Source organism: Zingiber officinale, chromosome 2A (genome assembly GCF_018446385.1).
Source record: "Zingiber officinale cultivar Zhangliang chromosome 2A, Zo_v1.1, whole genome shotgun sequence".
NCBI lineage: Eukaryota > Viridiplantae > Streptophyta > Magnoliopsida > Zingiberales > Zingiberaceae > Zingiber > Zingiber officinale.
This window is the reverse complement of record NC_055988.1, coordinates 81,435,973-81,454,088: the sequence shown is the minus strand read 5'-3', so window position 1 is coordinate 81,454,088 and position 18,116 is coordinate 81,435,973. Positions and strand designations below refer to the sequence as shown.

The window sequence follows — 18,116 nt, the reverse complement described above, 5'->3', positions numbered from 1 at the left end:
GCCATAGTTGATAGCCCTTTTGTTGACCTAGTTGATAGCTTTGCTCTTGATTATTCTTGTAAGAGAAATTAGGATGATTTCTCCACTCGGGATTGTAAGTGTTGGAGTACGAATTATTTTGTCTCGAATTGAAGTTGTGAATTACGTCACATTGTTTAATCTAAGCTAGTTGTGCAGCAATAGAACCAAGCAGGCAAACTTCTTGAGTTCATTTTGTCCCTCCACGGGAGTCACAAACTCCCATAATTGAGTTAACCAAGTTGGAACCCATTCACTCAAACTTCTTAGACAAAGTATAACCTTCGCAGATATCAAACTCTAAGTATCAAGGTCATATTTTTTGGGTATTTTGATAAGATTTCTATGAAAAATAGTTTCACTTCTTTCCAATGCCCATTAATGGTAATTAAGAACCACACTCTCTATTATATAAATCTTCTGTTTCATCTAAACCTTTGTTCATAAGTGCTCCGCCAGATGCGGAGTCTAGAAACACTTTAGTCCAATAATTGATTCTATTGTCGAAAGTGTGGATCACTAACTATTTTCCCAATCCATGATGTGGACAAGATCTGAGCATACTTTTGAATCTATCCCACACTTCAGAGAGAGATTCTGTATCATTTTGTTTAAAGTTACCAATCTGATTTCATGTGTGTTGTTTTGCTTGGTGGGTAGAATTTGTCTAGGAATGCTTGCTCACACTGCACCCAAGATATAATATTGTTTACTGGTAAAGAAGTGACCCAAAGTTTTGCTCTATCTCTTAAAGAAAAACCAAATAGGAATAGTATTACTGCTTCAGTTGGTATTCCGTTCATGCTTGTTGTTCTACAAATCTCATAGAAAACCTCCAAATGTACCCAATAATTTATAAATCATACTAATCTCATATAAAACCGATGTCTATGAGCGAAAATCTGCGCTCATAGACACTGGTTTTTGGAAAAATCGGTATAAAATACTCAAAGACATCGGTTTTTGCTTAAAACCGTTGTTGTTCCACCGATGTCTATGAGAGTTTTTGTTGTAGTGATACCTTAATTGGAGTCAATAATGCTCTATTTTTGAGGCATTAAGACCTACTGAACAACATATATATCCAAATTAAAGTGCATATATACTCAAATTTTGTATAATTATATCTAATTAAACTACATATATATTTGATTTTAGATATTTTGTACCTAATTATACCAACAGAATAAAAATCAACAAAAATTTCTATAGCTATTTCTTGATCAATAAGTCATATGTCTTTCTTCAATACTACATCGATTTTACCATAAAAAACTAACAGTACAAAACTTCATACAAAGACAAAATTCAAACTCCCATTATACTACATCTGTTTTACCATAAGAAATAAAAGATGAGATAAACTTGTCAAATGTATTTTTCAACAATCCTTTATCATCTTATAATATAGTTCATGCAACACGGGCCTGATAAGTTCTCATCCTCACATCATTTGCAAATCTCCAGATATCATCTATGTCACGAGATAGACACTTCACCCACATGCATGCATAGATGCCACAATCCAGAGTTGTGCCTTGATGATGACACTGTTCTCTCAATACCTCATGACTATCTATGTCTAATCCTAAAAGATGAAGTATGCAACCAGCTAAAAAATGTGCCTACAAAACAGGGAATGGTTTCATACTACTATCTTATGACTTATTAGAGTAGAATATCGTCAAACTCACATAAACTTTAGTCATCCTTACTATAACTGAATCATGATTTGAATTCCACACTCTAAAATTTTCTTCAGATGTTTTAATAACCAACAAATACCAATGTCACCTGTCATTAATTAGGAAAGTGATATATTTGTATCTTCTAAATAGATCTTCATTCAGTTCCTGCAATCTACCCTTGGTCATGGATGTCAACCTTGCAAAAAAAGCTCTGTAATCCATGTTGCGTATTTTCATGTGTTTACCATATAGCTCCAAGTGATGAAACACTTCTTCCTACACATTCAAAGCAAGATATAATCATGTATCTTAATATAATAAGAAATAAAATCAAATATCAACTATCAAATATTTAAATTGGCTACAAACCTACACAGTTGTGTCCATATAGTAAATCTCAAATCCATAAGTCTGACCATGTTTTACATAATCCTCATTAAAACATTTATGATTTGACTTCCAAAAGTCTCACCAAACAAAAAAGAACGAAATATAAGTCTTGTTAAGCTCAGGAACTTATCTTGTCAAATGGCAACACTATAGGAAGATAAAAATCATTTTTATTATAAAATTTGAGAAAGAAGTGTTACAAAAAAAAATAACATATCAAAAATAAACGTACTCCAATTTCTCCCTAGAGAGAAAATCTGTCAACAACTTTCTCTCTTCTTCAAATGCTTCTTCATGCCTACACAAATTGGTTCTCCCTTTATATGCATTCATTTTAGTGTTGGCATGACTCTTGCCATCCTCATCCTCAACATCTACCCTAGAATTTACCTATGAGCCTACATGGTTAGCAACAATACAAAACTATTAGACTTTAAAATAACGAATCGGGAATTCATGTTCCATCACTACAAGAAAAATCCACATAGACATCAGTGGAACAACAACGGTTTTAAGTAAAAACCGATGTCTTTGAGTATTTTACACTGATTTTTCGAAAAATCGGTGTCTATGAGGGTAGATTTTCGCTCATAGACATCGGTTTTTTAGTCGATGTATATGAGCGCATTTTTTTCATTAATAGACACTGGTTTTAACAGCGATTTTTAAAACCCGGTGTTAATGAACCAAAATAAAATAATTAAAATTTTCCAACAATACTTAGCCAAAATTTGCAACACTTCACTATTCCCTCCAAACCTAAACCTATATCGCGCCGTCCACCGTATACCGTCGCGACACCACCACCACTTTCCTCCTAGCCGCTGGCCGTCCGACCATCTCTCTCAGCCTCATCTCCCACTTCCCCTTCCTAGATCGACGCCCCTTCCTGTCTCGATCAGGATCAAGACATGACGCCCTTACTTCTCCGTCCAACCACACCGCATCTCTTCCAACTCCTCCCTTTGGGTGAGAAGAGGAGGCCTTCTTCACATTCCGATCATTTTTAAGCCAAAGCAGAGATTTCCTCAATGAGCGATGACCTTTCTATAACCAGAACCTTTCCTTTTTTTGTATTTTCTCTGTGAGCCCTACCGGTTTCTTTGATCTCATGGAAGAAGCGGTGTAAAAGAAAGCATTTTCGCCCAAATGTCGATCTTGAGTGGAGGAAGAGTAGTGTGCGTGTTGAGATCCAGGATGTTTCCTAGCCCAATCCAAGGGATTTTTTTAGGTCATCTCGTGGATCATATTTCTGACGTTCGCCACACAACCGTGATGCTTGAGTCTTTTACATTCTAGGTTTTGCCCTTTTCTGGTTCATACAAGGGAGAAATCGCATGCCTACCTGCGTTTACCTATTTAATCCGATCTTTTCTCGATTGACGTCTTATGATGATCTGATCTTGACTTCATCAGTGCTTTTTCAAGCACAGTGGAGGAGAAGGCTAAATGGCTCTTTGAGAAGCTGAAAGGTCAGGGATTCTATACCATTGCTTTGCCATCAATTTTCAACTTCCCTTTTTGCTGTAAGGCACCAAGATCTTTCTTCTTATTATTTTTTTGTAATTCTGATCAGTACAAGATATGCTACAGATGCTCAATCCTTCACCTCTCACGTAACTTTCCTTGTCAACTTTTTTAGTGATTATCTAATACAAGGTAGAGTGCAGCTTTCGTTGGTTGAAATGTCCTTTTGCTTTAAGAACCCCAACTACTGATTGCTTGATTTCCATGCTAGCTTGCCCTTTCTGCTAAAGTTAGTTTTGTTTTTTTTAATCTATCATTTTTATTTCACTGGACTCTGAAGTATCTCTGTTTTCATATCTGAGAGTTTCTTCACTTGGAGTTTTGAGATGTTTCTTATAGAGATATTATTGATTAAACAAATTTTACCATATGACATTGTAAATTTACAGTAGAAATTGAGTTGTTTGTTAACTCAATATGATCTTTGGGAATAAACCAGAAATTGAGATGTTTGTTATAATCCAAATAGAGATGACTAACTAGAAATTGATCTGTTGGTTAAAAATTATGTTAGATGGAGAGGAATGTTATTTGATATGTAAAAAAAAGAGAAGTTAAACCTTATTGACTTTGGTGTTAGATTTTGTCGATAACTACAAAAATTATAATGATGATTACGTCTCTTGAAAAGGAACACCAATTAAACATAATTGTACTTTTCAATTAAACATAATTGAAAAGGAAATCTCCGCTTTGGCATTCTTCGTGATGGAAAAGCTCGCGACCTTTATCAGCGCTTCGTGAAAATATTCTCACGAAGGCCTTGAATTCTAACGAACATGGTGGACATGTGAGAGGCATAGGAGCAAATGTCACTCCATTATCCTTCTTCAAGGTTGCTAGAGGGAAGGTGCAAATTGAAGGAATTCGAAGTGATACTACACCGGTTGCATATATAACATCTAAAAGATGTGATTCGAAGGAATTCATTGGGGCTCGATGTAGAGGTATAGTTCATCTTATTCTTACAATATGTATTGTCATCTTTTGTAATTGTTGGATGCTTTTGTAAAGCATAACTTTTTCATCGACATGTACTAAATCCTTGTTACAAGTGTTGTGGTTGTTCAGGCTTGTACATATAAGTGATAGTTCTTGAATTCCTTTAATTGGTGAAACATCTTAGGATTGAGCTTTGCAAATTCAAAGTGTCCCAGATGATAATGTGCAGCTTTTTGGACCTGTAGACTGTAGTATTTTGGTTTGCACTTGTACTCTATGACTTCAGTTATTCAGATCCTAGGTTTAAGTTTGCTTTGGCCTATTTGCATATATTGCAGCATGAAAATAGATGCTGATACACTGTTTTGGCTACACACTTGGGTGCATCTTTTTTTTTTTTTTAAATTTGTAGTGTTAATTTTAGTTCATATTTTTCTTTATCTGCTTGTGACACTGTCTTATGTTTTTGCCACTTTCAGTTATATTGATTATCTCTTTTTGGGTGATTACGTTGATCGTGGCCAACATAGCCTGGAAACTATTACTCTTCTCCTTGCATTGAAGGTATTACTTTCCCCTTAAGCTTGTCAATGTGATCAGTCTTATCCAAGCAAATATTTTTATGAAAATATTTAGCATCAAAGAATTCTTGAAGGTATTACTTTGCACTCTTCTTGTACAGGTTTATGTTTACAAATATGTTGTATCTTTAAACTTTTCAAAATTTTCTGAATCAATGTTACAGATTGAATATCCACATAATATACATTTAATTCGTGGAAACCATGAGGAAACAGACATTAATGCTTTATTTGGGTTTTGTACCGAGTGCATCGAGAGAATGGTACCACTAATTTCTATTTGCTGTCATTATTTAGTTTATCAAGAAAAAATTATGTTCCATATCATTGTTTATTGTTGGGAAACAGGGAGAACAAGACGGAATCTGGGCCGGGCACCGTATTAACAGATTGTTTAATTGGTTGCCTTTAGCTGCTTTAATGGAGAAGAAAGTTATCTACATGTATGGTGGTATTGGTCATTCCATAAATCATGTAGAGTAGATCAAAAACCTTCAACAACCTATCACAATGGAAACTGGCGCAATAGTTCTTATGGATCTGCTATGGTCATACAAATAAATAACTAAAAAGAAATACCTTATTTCTGTGAATAACTATTTCCTATTTCTTATTCATGCAGGTCTGATCCAACAGAGAACGACAGTGTTGAGGGGTTAAGACCAAATGCCAGGGGGCCTGGCTTGGTTACTTTTGGGGTGAGTGATTATATGTTTGGCTCGGACCATTTTCTACTCAATTCCTATACAATGGTTTCAAATTTTTGATCTTTTGATGTGACAACCTGACCAAGTTAGTTATTGAGTTCTGCTATAATAATGACCTCTAGTTGATAGTAAGGGCACATGAGTGTGTCATGGATGATTTTGAACGATTTGCTCAGGGTCATTTAATCACTCTTTTCTCTGCAACTAACTATTGTGGCGAGGATCCATAGCTTTGCTCAATCTATTGTTTGTCTATTAATTCTCCTAATTTTCTTTCAATCTATTTATCCAAGAACAACAAATAACGCGGCGGCAATTTTAGTTTTGGGACGAGATCTTGTGGTTGTCCCAAAGCTAATTCATCCCTTACCTCCTGCCTTCCATTCTCCTGATGTAAAATACCGAAAATAGACGAATAGTAATAAGGGAATTTTTCAAAATTTTTGAAAATTTTCTGGGAATTTTTCGGAGCTCGTATGGACGAATTAACGAGGATAAAAACGGGGCCGGGAAAAGCCTGTTTTGGCTACCCCATTTAAATGAGGAAAAGTTGAATTTCTTAAATTCCTTATTTATTTTCTCTTTGCTTCATTTTTCGCCGATTCCTCTGTTTCTCCTCCCCGACGCCGCCTCTTTGCCCTAGCCGATCCTCTTCTTCGAGCGCCGACCACAGGTTTGCCGAACCACCGCCGATTCGATCGAGCCCTGGTGTTTCCAGTGCGTGCCACTGCCGAGTGTGAGTTGCTTCTCCCCTCTGTTCTCAGCGTCTCACCACCGTGTCTCTACTCGGATTGGTTTCGGACAGGAGCAAGGAGCACGGAGCCGAAGCCCTCCTCTGTCGTCGCCCAGAGCAGTGCCGACCACCAGATCCGACCCAGCGTGCCCCTTTGCTTCTGCCCTAGGTGTCACCCTCTTCTGATCTCTGCGTGCCAACACCAAAGCCGCCGCAACCCTCTTCTTCTCCCGAATTGACCTCCTGCCCTAACATCGGCTGTCTTCTCTTGGCCTTCTTCCGATCCGGAGGATTGTTTTTGTGCCGTCACAGAGCCACCACAGCGAACCCTGGGCCGATTGCAATAGCCTCATCGAAGAGGGCAGCAGCTTCGCATAACTCCGGCTGTAACTTCTAGCAGTACCTTCTTCGACTGAGTGTCAACAAGGGTGTCTCTGGATTGGGGTAAGATGAGTTTTGGAATTATGTTGATTAGAGGTTGTTAGATAGGTTATTGCTTGATTTGTGATCCCCACTTAACGATACCAATTTGATCTGATCTGTAGGGAAAGATTTCAGCAAGGTTGTGCTGTGAATATTTAATTAAAGCTGTGAGGTGAAGTAGGATTTGTTGTGGGGTTGTTACGTGAGTTTTCAGCAGCTACTTCTTCCCACAATGACCAGCGAAGAAATCATTATATCTAGGTGAGTTTTGGATTGAGATTAATACATTGTTGTTAGTATAAATATGGATTACATGGTTAGTAGGATTATGTAGATTGGATTAGCTTTAGATTTTTAATCTAATGTTATGATTACGGTTAAAGGCAGTTAATCCTAGTTAATCGTTGGATTTAATTTAGGAAGGTTGAAGTTTATGGTTTAGGGTTTTTCCCTAAATTGTTCTTAAGGATTTTTATTTAGCTATTTGTTTAAATTTGTAGCTAAATAAAAATGTATGTTTGATATCACAGGACTTTGACGCGAGACGAATATCTCGGAGTCAGATTTGGACCATTTTATCGGAGGCGGGTACTTTTGACTTATGTCATTTGATATACATAGTAGTGAATTTAACAAGTTGCATTAATTATGTTCCTTATTTGTTTCAGTTAGTCACTACCCAATACCTGTTATATGATTGATTGATTTCTTGATTTGCATCTCATGTATACTTTACCTGCTTATACATGTTTATAGAGGTAGTGATATACCATACTTTACCATGTTCAGGACCTAGGTTTTTATACCTTCTGTGTACCTTTGATTTGAGTTGATTCGTTGACCTATGATACACTTTTATATATCTATGGATTAGGTCAGGATATTTTGTTGTTAGTGCCATGCACCATTTGCATGATTGCATGCTGTGCGATAGTCCGCTCCATTATTGTTGAGCACATCGCCAGTTACATGGATCTGCACACACCACCACTCATGGGTTAGTGGTCGATTCAGGCAGAGTGTGTTGCAGCAGGGACTCTGTTAGGCACCGTTGGTCCGCTCATGGGTAGTGTGACACAACGTGTTATCCGGCAGGGATTCCTCCCCATCATCGTGTACCGGGAGTTGAGAGCATTGCGGTCCCCCATTTATGATTTGGGGTAGGAGGATAGGTGTACTCCGAAAGCATACCGTCCACTCGGTCACTCATCAGGAGTAGTGACGACAGAGTGCACGGTTGTCACAGCCCTACCCACTTGGCCTCACTTTTGTGTGAGATGGTTGACTGGCGTCAGGGGTGACCAGGACGCATCATTGGCATCATATGCATGATGCATTTATTGTTTGTGTTTGTGTTTAATGCATTTATATGCTGCATATTGTTTGGATACCTATGTTTGACATGCATACAGGATTTCTATATCACTCGGACTGTTTGTCCTTATACCCAGGTCCTAGTTAGTACAGTTTCTCTCCTGTTTACTTCAGATGTATTTTTATCCTTCTTAGATCAAGAGACTGTACGTATGATTAGTGCTAGGTGTTATTTCCTTACTTTGTATATCAGTTGTACCTGCTGAGTGTTGGACTCACCCCGCCTCAATTGTTGTTATTTTTCAGGTTGATGCTGTCAGGAGAGAGAGTTCCAATCGCTAGTCCCCTGCTGACCATGAGGGCTTAGTAATCTTTTGGTTTTCTTCTTATTTAGTCTATGTTCAGACTTATTCTGTTTTCGATACTATGGATTTTTGATATTATGGATCTGGTGTGAATTTTATGTGTTGATGGATTTTATTTCGATATGTTTTACTACATGCCTACCTGGACGGCAGAAGAGGTGAGTAAATCGGATTTGAGCTTTACGAGTGTAGTGGAGTAGGGTTGATTTCGAGTTAGAGTATTATTCTTCCGTTTACTTGTTATATAAACTGCGTGGAATGTCTGTGGTTGTATTTTATTGTTTTTATTATTCCAGCCGCCTGTGGCTGAGGTATATGAGGATGTAGAAAAGTTTCAGATTGTCCACCGTACAGGGGAGATGTTGCCGAAATTTTCTCGGACAGGGACTCCTCTGGGGCGTGACAATTTAGTGGTATCAGAGCTTAAGTTTTACGATCTTTGTTTTCATATTTTGGATATTTGGGATAACTTGATACCAATTTATTTGGTATCGGAGCGCCAAAGTTTGGCGATACTTGTTTGATTTTCATGTTACGGATTTTCTAGATTTGGTTGATACCAATTTATTGGTATCAGAGTGGGTTATGATACCTGCTTTTGGTATTCTAGATTTTTTTTGGATTAGCGCAAGTTTGCGAGGCAAACTGGGTAGTTATTTGGATTGCACGGATTTTCCATTGTGTGTATATTTTGGATTTCCGTTTCGGATTTATATGGATTTCCGGTGATTTTCATGTTTGGAATTTTCGGGTCAGAAGTTGGGGATTTGACAGCGATGGAATATCTCCAGACGGCATATAGGTATGATGTTTAATTTTATAGTTTATGATAGGTATTAACATTCTTTATGTAGTACCTGTTTGGTTGTTGTAACACATATTACATGTGATGGGTTAGCCATTGAGCATGGTTGACCTTAATAGAGATCAAAGATTATAGTCTCTGGTGATTTTTCATATCATACCATCAGTAGTTTTAGCTTCTGTTACTACTAGTAGGAGATGGAGGCACGTACCCGCCTCTGCTATTGTTAGCTGGGTAATGGATGATACCTACATATTCCTGTTGACTTAGCCAATAGAGTTTTTATACTCATATCTTTTGGATAATAGGGTACCCGATACGATGAGAATTGGTAATTTGGAGAGTTATCATGTTTGATCATTGTTGAGAATGGTTTGAGGTTGAGGGATATTGTGAGATCAGATATTGTGATGTGTTGATTTCTAATGATTTATGAGAGTAAATGTTATGTGGTTGTCTGATGATCTATTACTATATATTTGTTTTGATGATCTATTAGTGGATAATTATTTTGATGATCTATTATTTGGGTTGTCGTTGATGGTGACATAGTGAGTGTCATGTATGATATTCACAGGTTTGATGATTATAGTTGGTGATCAGATTATAGATCGGGTGCTAAAGAGTTTACGGTTGAGTGTACCTATGAATTTTAATAAATCTGGTTAGTTGTGGTTAGTTAACAGGATGTTAAAGTTGATATTTGCTTCCTCTGATATTAGACTATGTGGATAAATAATGATTTGATGTTTTGAATGCTAACTTGCTCTTATGGGGAGTAGAGACTGATTCATCTGATATTATGTGGGCTGATATTTTTGAGGATAAAAATGAAAGTGTCTTGATGTTCTTGAATTCTGACTTTATCTTTTGGGTCGTACACATTTATACATATGATTATTGTGGGTTTCTAGTAGATTATATCTGAGTGGTTAGACATACATGTCTGATTTTTTTATTGGAGGTATTTGTCAATTAAAAATTATGTTGTGGAATGTGCACATATGTTTGAGTGTTTTATTGGTTGTAACTTATTGATTTAATCTGAGTTGTGATATGTGCAGATGTGTTCGGTGTAATATTTGAGGTATTTTATTGATTATATTTGATTTGTGGATGCACTTGTGTCTATTAGGCTTTGTTGGAAGTATTACGTTGATTATACTATTGGCATAGGTGTATATATGCCATGTGAAGTTGTTTGAGGTGTATTGTCGATTATACCTATGTTGATATATGCACACGGGTTCGGTAGGTATTGTTGGAGGTATCACACTGATTTATACCTGTGCTATGAGTGTGTTTGGTGTGTACAAATTGGAGGATTATGTCGATCATACATATATTGTGTGACAATTGTGCCAGGTGTATTGTTGGTAGCAGCATGATAATTCTGCTTATGTTGAATGCAGGGTGTGGAGTGTCTGCATTATGTCATTTGTTGGATTACCCTGTCAACCCATATTCTTATCAGTGGGTGACTCACTACGATGTTGATGGATTTGATTTATTTACTAGGTTGTTTATACCTTTGGCTGCCCACAGTGATCTGTGGTAGAACGACCCGAGATAGTCACTGGTTAGATAGTTAGGTGCTTTGGGCACTTAGGTTTGTTCTCCCACATATTGTGGATTGGTTGTAGCGGAGCATGGCTCCCATATTTATTGTGGATACATATTTCGGATTATTTGTGGTGGAGCGTTGCTCCCACATATTGAGGATTTCTTGTGGTAGAGCGTTGCTCCCACATATGTGGTATTTCGTGTGATGGAGCATTGCTCTTACACTGGAGGATCTATTCTTTGGTGATTTATATCGTTGGTGATCAGATCTGTTTATTGTTGAGGATCTTATGGTTAGGAATGTTGTGATACGGACATTATGTGTCTTGGTTTTACCAGTAGGGCTTGCGGAGCTTTAGATGTTTTCATAGACTCGATGATTTGGGTATCCCTAGGATATTGGATCAGAATTCGTTATAGTTATTGACGACGTGGTTTTATTCCTGATTTGAAGTGTATCACGTACATTATCTTCGCATAATTCTAGAGATGTTTTGACCGAAACGTCTATATGTGAAGATCAGTAGTGCGTATTTTGGTTGTTTTCTGTGAGATGTTTGAGACACACGGTCACCAGTAGGAATATACCGTGGTTCTACAGGAGATCGAGGTTGTTACCATTGGGAGTAAACGGAGTCTATAGAAGAGACTCGCAACTTCCTTTGTTTGGCTCGATATTTCCGGAGATACGTTGAGGGTTTCTCACGGATTGCTATGTTACTTACACGCCTGACCAGGAAAGGCGTGAAGTTCACTTGGACTGAGGATTATGAGATCAGCTTCCAGGTGCTGAAGCGGAGATTAGTGTCGATTCCGATTTTGGTTTTACCTTCTGGAGAGGATGGATATGTCCTCTACACCGACACATCTATTCAGGGTTTGAGCGCTGTTCTAATGCATCATGATATGGTAGACTCCTATGCTTCTCGTCGGTTAAAGGAGCATGAGAAGAACTACCCTGTACATGATCTGGAGCAAGTCGCCATTATTTTTGCCATGAAGATTTGGCGATATTATTTATATGGCGTTACATTTGAGATTCTCACTGACCATAAGAGTCTCAAATATCTGTTTACTTAGAAGGAACTTAGTCTCTGACAGAGGAGATGGATGGAGTTCCTGAAGGATTATGATTGTACCCTTAGCTATCACCCGGGGAGAGCTAATGTGGTTGTCGATGCGCTTATCAGGAAGTCCGGAGGGACTTTAGATTGCCACCGAGTTGTGGTCACAGACGTGATTTAAGATTTCTCCGATTTGGGCCTTGAGGGGTAAGGACATACAGAGCAGGGTACTCTGGTTACCATGGTTGCTCAGTCGTTGATCAGGACGAGGATACGAGAGCCCTAGGCTGCTGATCAGTATTTGCAATTTATTTGCAGCCAGATAGCTTCCGGACAACAGACCGAGTTCACACGAGATGAGGAGGGTGTTATACACTTCCGAGGCAGATTATGCGTACTTCAGTCTCATCCGGTCTTATAGGAATTACTTCCGGAGGCTCATCGCTCATGATTTACTGTCCACCCAGGCGGTACCCGTATGTACCAAGATTTGAGGCGTTTCGATTGGTGGAATGGTATGAAGGAAGACATCGCGTAATTTGTAGCGAGAGGTTTTGTCTGTCAGCAGTTGAAGGCTGAGCACTAGAGACCTACAGGGTTACTTCAGCGGATTCTTATTCCTGAGTGGAAGTGGGATCACATTACCATGGACTTTGTGGTAGGGTTACCGAGGACACGACGAGACCATGACGCGATTTGGGTAATCGTTGATCGATTAACCAAATCTGCGCACTTTTTAGCAATTCAGAGGACTGATTCCCTGGATCGTTTGGCAGATCTGTATTGTCGGGAGATTATCAGACTACATGGTGTTCCGTTGAGTATCATTTCGGATAGAGATCCACGGTTCACGTCTCGTTTCTGGCAGAGTCTGCAGCAGGCCTTGGGCACACAGCTCCGTTTCAGTACAGATTTCTATCCACAGACAGATGGACAGTTAGAGCGGACCATTCAGACTTTAGAGGATCTGCTGAGGTCATGTGTTATGGATTTCGGAGGCAGTTGGGTGGATCATCTGCCGTTAGTAGAGTTTGCTTACAACAACAGCTTTCATTCGGCTATTCAGATGGCACCGTTTGAGGCGTTGTATGGTAGACCTTGTCGGACACCCGTTCTCTGGGATGAGGTTGGAGAGGCCCAGTTGTTGGGACCTTATAGAGCTCAGCAGAATGAAGAGTTGGTCCGTATTATCAGACGGATGATGTTAGAGGCGGAGGATCGCCAGAAGAGTTATGCTGATCGGAGACGCAGACCACTAGAGTTCTCTGTTGGCGACCATGTATTTCTGCGAGTTTCACCTACGAAAGGGGTGAAGAGATTTGACCTCAGAGGTAAGTTGGCTCCGCGGTATATTGGCCCTTTCGAGATCTTGGAGAGGATCGGAGCGGTAGCATACTGGCTAGCACTACCACCGTCCTTGGTAGGCGTGCACGATGTATTCCACGTATCTATGCTGAGTAGATATGTACCTGACCCGACACATGTGCTGACAGATGTCTTAGTTCCAGTTCAGCCTGACGCCCCTTATGAGGAGATTCCGGTACGGATTCTGGACCAGAAAGAGCGTTAGTTGAGGAACAAGACTGTCCGGCTGGTTAAAGTCGGATGGCAGCATCATTCGGACGAGGAGGCTACTTGGGAGCTCGAGGATACTTTCCGAGCTCGATACCCCCATCTTTTCACTTGAGGATGTGAATTAATTTACCGTTCAGCATTTATACTTTATATCTGTTGTAAGTACTTGCTGATGGTAGATAACGAAATTTGGGGACCAAATTTTTATTAGTGGGGGAGAATGTAAAATACCGAAAATAGGCGAATAGTAATAAGAGAATTTTTCGGAATTTTTGGAAATTTTTTGAGAATTTTTCGGAGCTCGTATGGACAAGTTAACGAGGATAAAAACAGGGCCGGGAAAAGTCTGTTTTGGCTACCCCATTAAAATGAGGAAAAGTTGAATTTCTTAAATTCCTTATTTATTTTCTCTTTGCTTCATTTTTTCGCCGATTCCTCTGTTTCTCCTCCCCGACGCCGCCTCTTTGCCCTAGCCGATCCTCTTCTTCGAGCGCCGGCCACAGGTTTGCCGAACCACCGCCGATTCGACCGAGCCCTGGTGTTTCCTGTGCGTGCCACTGCCGAGTGTGAGTTGCTTCTCCCCTCTATTCTCAGCGTCTCACCACCGTGTCTCTACTCGGATTGGTTTCGGACAGGAGCAAGGAGCATGGAGCCGAAGCCCTCCTCTGTCGTCGCCCAGAGCAGTGCCGGCCACCAGATCCGACCCAGTGTGCCCCTTTGCTTCTGCCCTAGGTGTCACCCTCTTCTGATCTCTGCGTGCCAACACCAAAGCCGCCGCAACCCTCTTCTTCTCCCGAATTGACCTCCTGCCCTAACATCGGCTGTCTTCTCTCGGCCTTCTTCCGATCCGGAGGATTGTTTTTGTGCCGTCACAGAGCCACCACAGCGAACCCTGGGCCGATTGCAACAGCCTCATCGAAGAGGGCAGCAGCTTCGCATAACTCCTGCTGTAACTTCTAGCAGTACCTTCTTCGACTGAGTGTCAACAAGGGTGTCTCTGGATTGGGGTAAGATGAGTTTTGGAATTATGTTGATTAGAGGTTGTTAGATAGGTTGTTGCTTGATTTGTGAACCCCACTTAACGATACCAATTTGATCTGATCTGTAGGGAAAGATTTCAGCAAGGTTGTGCTGTGAATATTTAATTAAAGCTGTGAGGTGAAGTAGGATTTGTTGTGGGGTTGTTACGTGAGTTTCCAGCAGCTACTTCTTCCCACAACGACCAGCGGAGAAATCACTATATCTTGGTGAGTTTTGGATTGAGATAAATACATTGTTGTTAGTATAAATATTGATTACATGGTTAGTAGGATTATGTAGATTGGATTAGCTTTAGATTTTTAATCTAATGTTATGATTAGGGTTAAAGGCAGTTAATCCTAGTTAATCGTTGGATTTAATTTAGGAAGGTTGAAGTTTATGGTTTAGGGTTTTTCCCTAAATTGTTCTTAAGGATTTTTATTTAGCTATTTGTTTAAATTTGTAGCTAAATAAAAATGTATGTTTGATATCACAGGACTTTGACGCGAGACGAATAGCTCGGAGTCAGATTTGGACCATTTTATCGGAGGCGGGTACTTTTGACTTATGTCATTTGATATACATAGTAGTGAATTTAACAAGTTGCATTAATTATGTTCCTTATTTGTTTCAGTTAGTCACTACCCAATACCTATTATATGATTGATTGATTGCTTGATTTGCATCTCATGTATACTTTACCTGCTTATACATGTTTATAGGGGTAGTGATATACCATACTTTACCATGTTCAGGACCTAGGTTTTTATACCTTCTGTGTACCTTTGATTTGAGTTGATTCGTTGACCTATGATACACTTTTATATATCTATGGATTAGGTCAGGATATTTTGTTGTTAGTGTCATGCACCATTTGCATGATTGCATGCTGTGCGATAGTCCGCTCCATTATTGTTGAGCACATCGCCAGTTACATGGATCTGCACACACCACCACTCATGGGTTAGTGGTCGATTCAGCCAGAGTGTGTTGCAGCAGGGACTCTGTTAGGCACCGTTGGTCCGCTCATGGGTAGTGTGACACAACGTGTTATCCGGTAGGGATTCCTCCCCGTCATCGTGTACCGGGAGTTGAGAGCATTGCGGTCCCCCATTTATGATTTGGGGTAGGAGATAGGTGTACTCCGACAGCATCCCGTCCACTCGGTCACTCATCAGGAGTAGTGACGACAGAGTGCACGGTTGTCACAGCCCTATCCACTCGGCCTCACTTTTGTGTGAGATGGTTGACTGGCGTCAGGGGTGACCAGGACGCATCATTGGCATCATATGCATGATGCATTTATTGTTTGTGTTTGTGTTTGATGCATTTATATGCTGCATATTGTTTGGATACCTATGTTTGACATGCATACAGGATTTCCATATCACTCGTACTGTTTGTCCTTGTACCCAGGTCCTGGTTAGTACAGTTCCTCTCTTGTTTACTTCAGATGCATTTTTATCCTTCTTAGATCAGGAGACTGTACGCATGATTAGTGCTAGGTGTTATTTCCTTACTTTGTATATCAGTTGTACCTGCTGAGTGTTGGACTCACCTCACCTCCATTGTTGTTATTTTTCAGGTTGATGCTGTCAGGAGAGAGAGTTCCAGTCGCTAGTCCCCTACTGACCATGAGGGCTTAGTAATCTTTTGGTTTTCTTCTTATTTAGTCTATGTTTAGACTTATTCTGTTTTTGATACTATGGATCTGGTGTGAATTTTATGTGTTGATGGATTTTATTTCGATATGTTTTACTACATGCCTGCCTGGACGGCAGAAGAGGTGAGTAAATCGGATTTGAGCTTTACGAGTGTAGTGGAGTAGGGTTGATTTCGAGTCAGAGTATTATTCTTCCGTTTACTTGTTATATAAACTGCGTGGAATGTCTGTGGTTGTATTTTATTGTTTTTATTATTCCAGCCGCCTGTGGCTGAGGTATATGAGGATGTAGAAAAGTTTCAGATTGTCCACCATATAGGGGAGATGTTGCCGAAATTTTCTCGGACAGGGACTCCTCTGGGGCGTGTCACTGAAACATCACAAGAACGTCATATTGAGGATACATGGATGCAAGTATTGCTGCGTTAACTCTTTTGATGTTTGCACTTTATTGTTACATCTATTTGCATTCTTTATGACTTGGAAACAAAATTGTTGCTGTGTTAACTCTTTTAATTTTTTGTGCTCCAGAGACAAATTAATTCTTAGCGATGGATTTGGGTTCAATTCTATCAATAATAAAAATGAAAAACAGTACTAGACATGATTTTTGTTTAAAAATTCATGCGGGCTATGAAGAATGCTCCTAAACATGGAGACACCAACGTTAAACAAACATGTTAACAACATTTAACATCAAAATAGTGTTGTAAATACAGAAATTGATTTTCCTCATTATTATTCTTCTTCTCTGAACTTGGGATAAAAGCTACTGAGGTTCCTACACAATTGGGAGACTTTGCAAAACCAAAGTAACTAATTTATTAGGTTGAAATGATAGATAGATAAGTGATCTCAGTCTTGGCATGGCTCGCATTTTTTTTTTTATGTTCGAAACCTTTCATTTTGTTTTGTATGGTTCTCTCTAAGAGCATGGACCTAGTTATCTTTTGACAGCTGAATATGATTCTTTTACTTCATTTGTAACTGCAAATTCAACTTTCTGATACCTTTTGAACCACTGAAGATCCTTATTGAAAGCATTGAAGTAAGCATGCCTTGTTTACTTGTGGTACTTGAAAAACTATCAACATGATCACTAACCGAAGGTAACAAATTATTTGATTCTTTTCAATTATCAGGTGATTGAAGAGTTTGCTAAGAGTCCATGTTTGGAGCACTACAAGAACCTTGGAGCAACTTAACATTTCGAATAAGATGTAGTAGGAGCATATAGAGCCTGCGTTGTGTTCTCTCTATAGAAAAACGTTCTACTCTTAATTTCTCTTAATACTGGATATATGATGTAGTAAACTAAATTCTTGAGTAAATAAAAAAATATTTAAGTACTAATGAAGTGCAGCTGGTTTGATATATTCCGAAGAAGACATTTGCATGAATGTTCCAATGATATAACATGGGAAAATACGACTGCGATATTGGAATTAACATGATATGGGAATCCATCAATGTAAGTAACATGATACTTTCTTATGTGATGCATTTTTTTCTTTTCTTTTATTTATTTTCTTATATATATGGTTGCATCTATATATGGTTGCAATTCATGTTGACTAGTTAGCATTTTAGCTATTTTCCCCTTGAAATAAAAACTTGTTTTGATGTTATTGTATCATTGGAAATCATATAAATGAATTGATGTTACTCATCTTTATTGCTGCTGAGGAATTTATTTACTTTTCATGTACTCTTAGTGATAAACAGTTATGTCATTTGG

General features: G+C 39.0%; 1 non-coding gene and 1 pseudogene across 1 annotated transcript; both read left to right on the top strand.

Annotated features, from left to right (window-relative positions):
- Positions 1-551: 551 nt before the first annotated feature.
- On the top strand, positions 552-659 carry LOC122044598. The gene has a single exon (XR_006129630.1). It is a non-coding gene; the product is annotated as a small nucleolar RNA R71 (small nucleolar RNA).
- Positions 660-4,825: 4,166 nt separating this feature from the next.
- LOC122043736 lies at positions 4,826-16,807 on the top strand (annotated as a pseudogene).
- Positions 16,808-18,116: the final 1,309 nt, after the last annotated feature.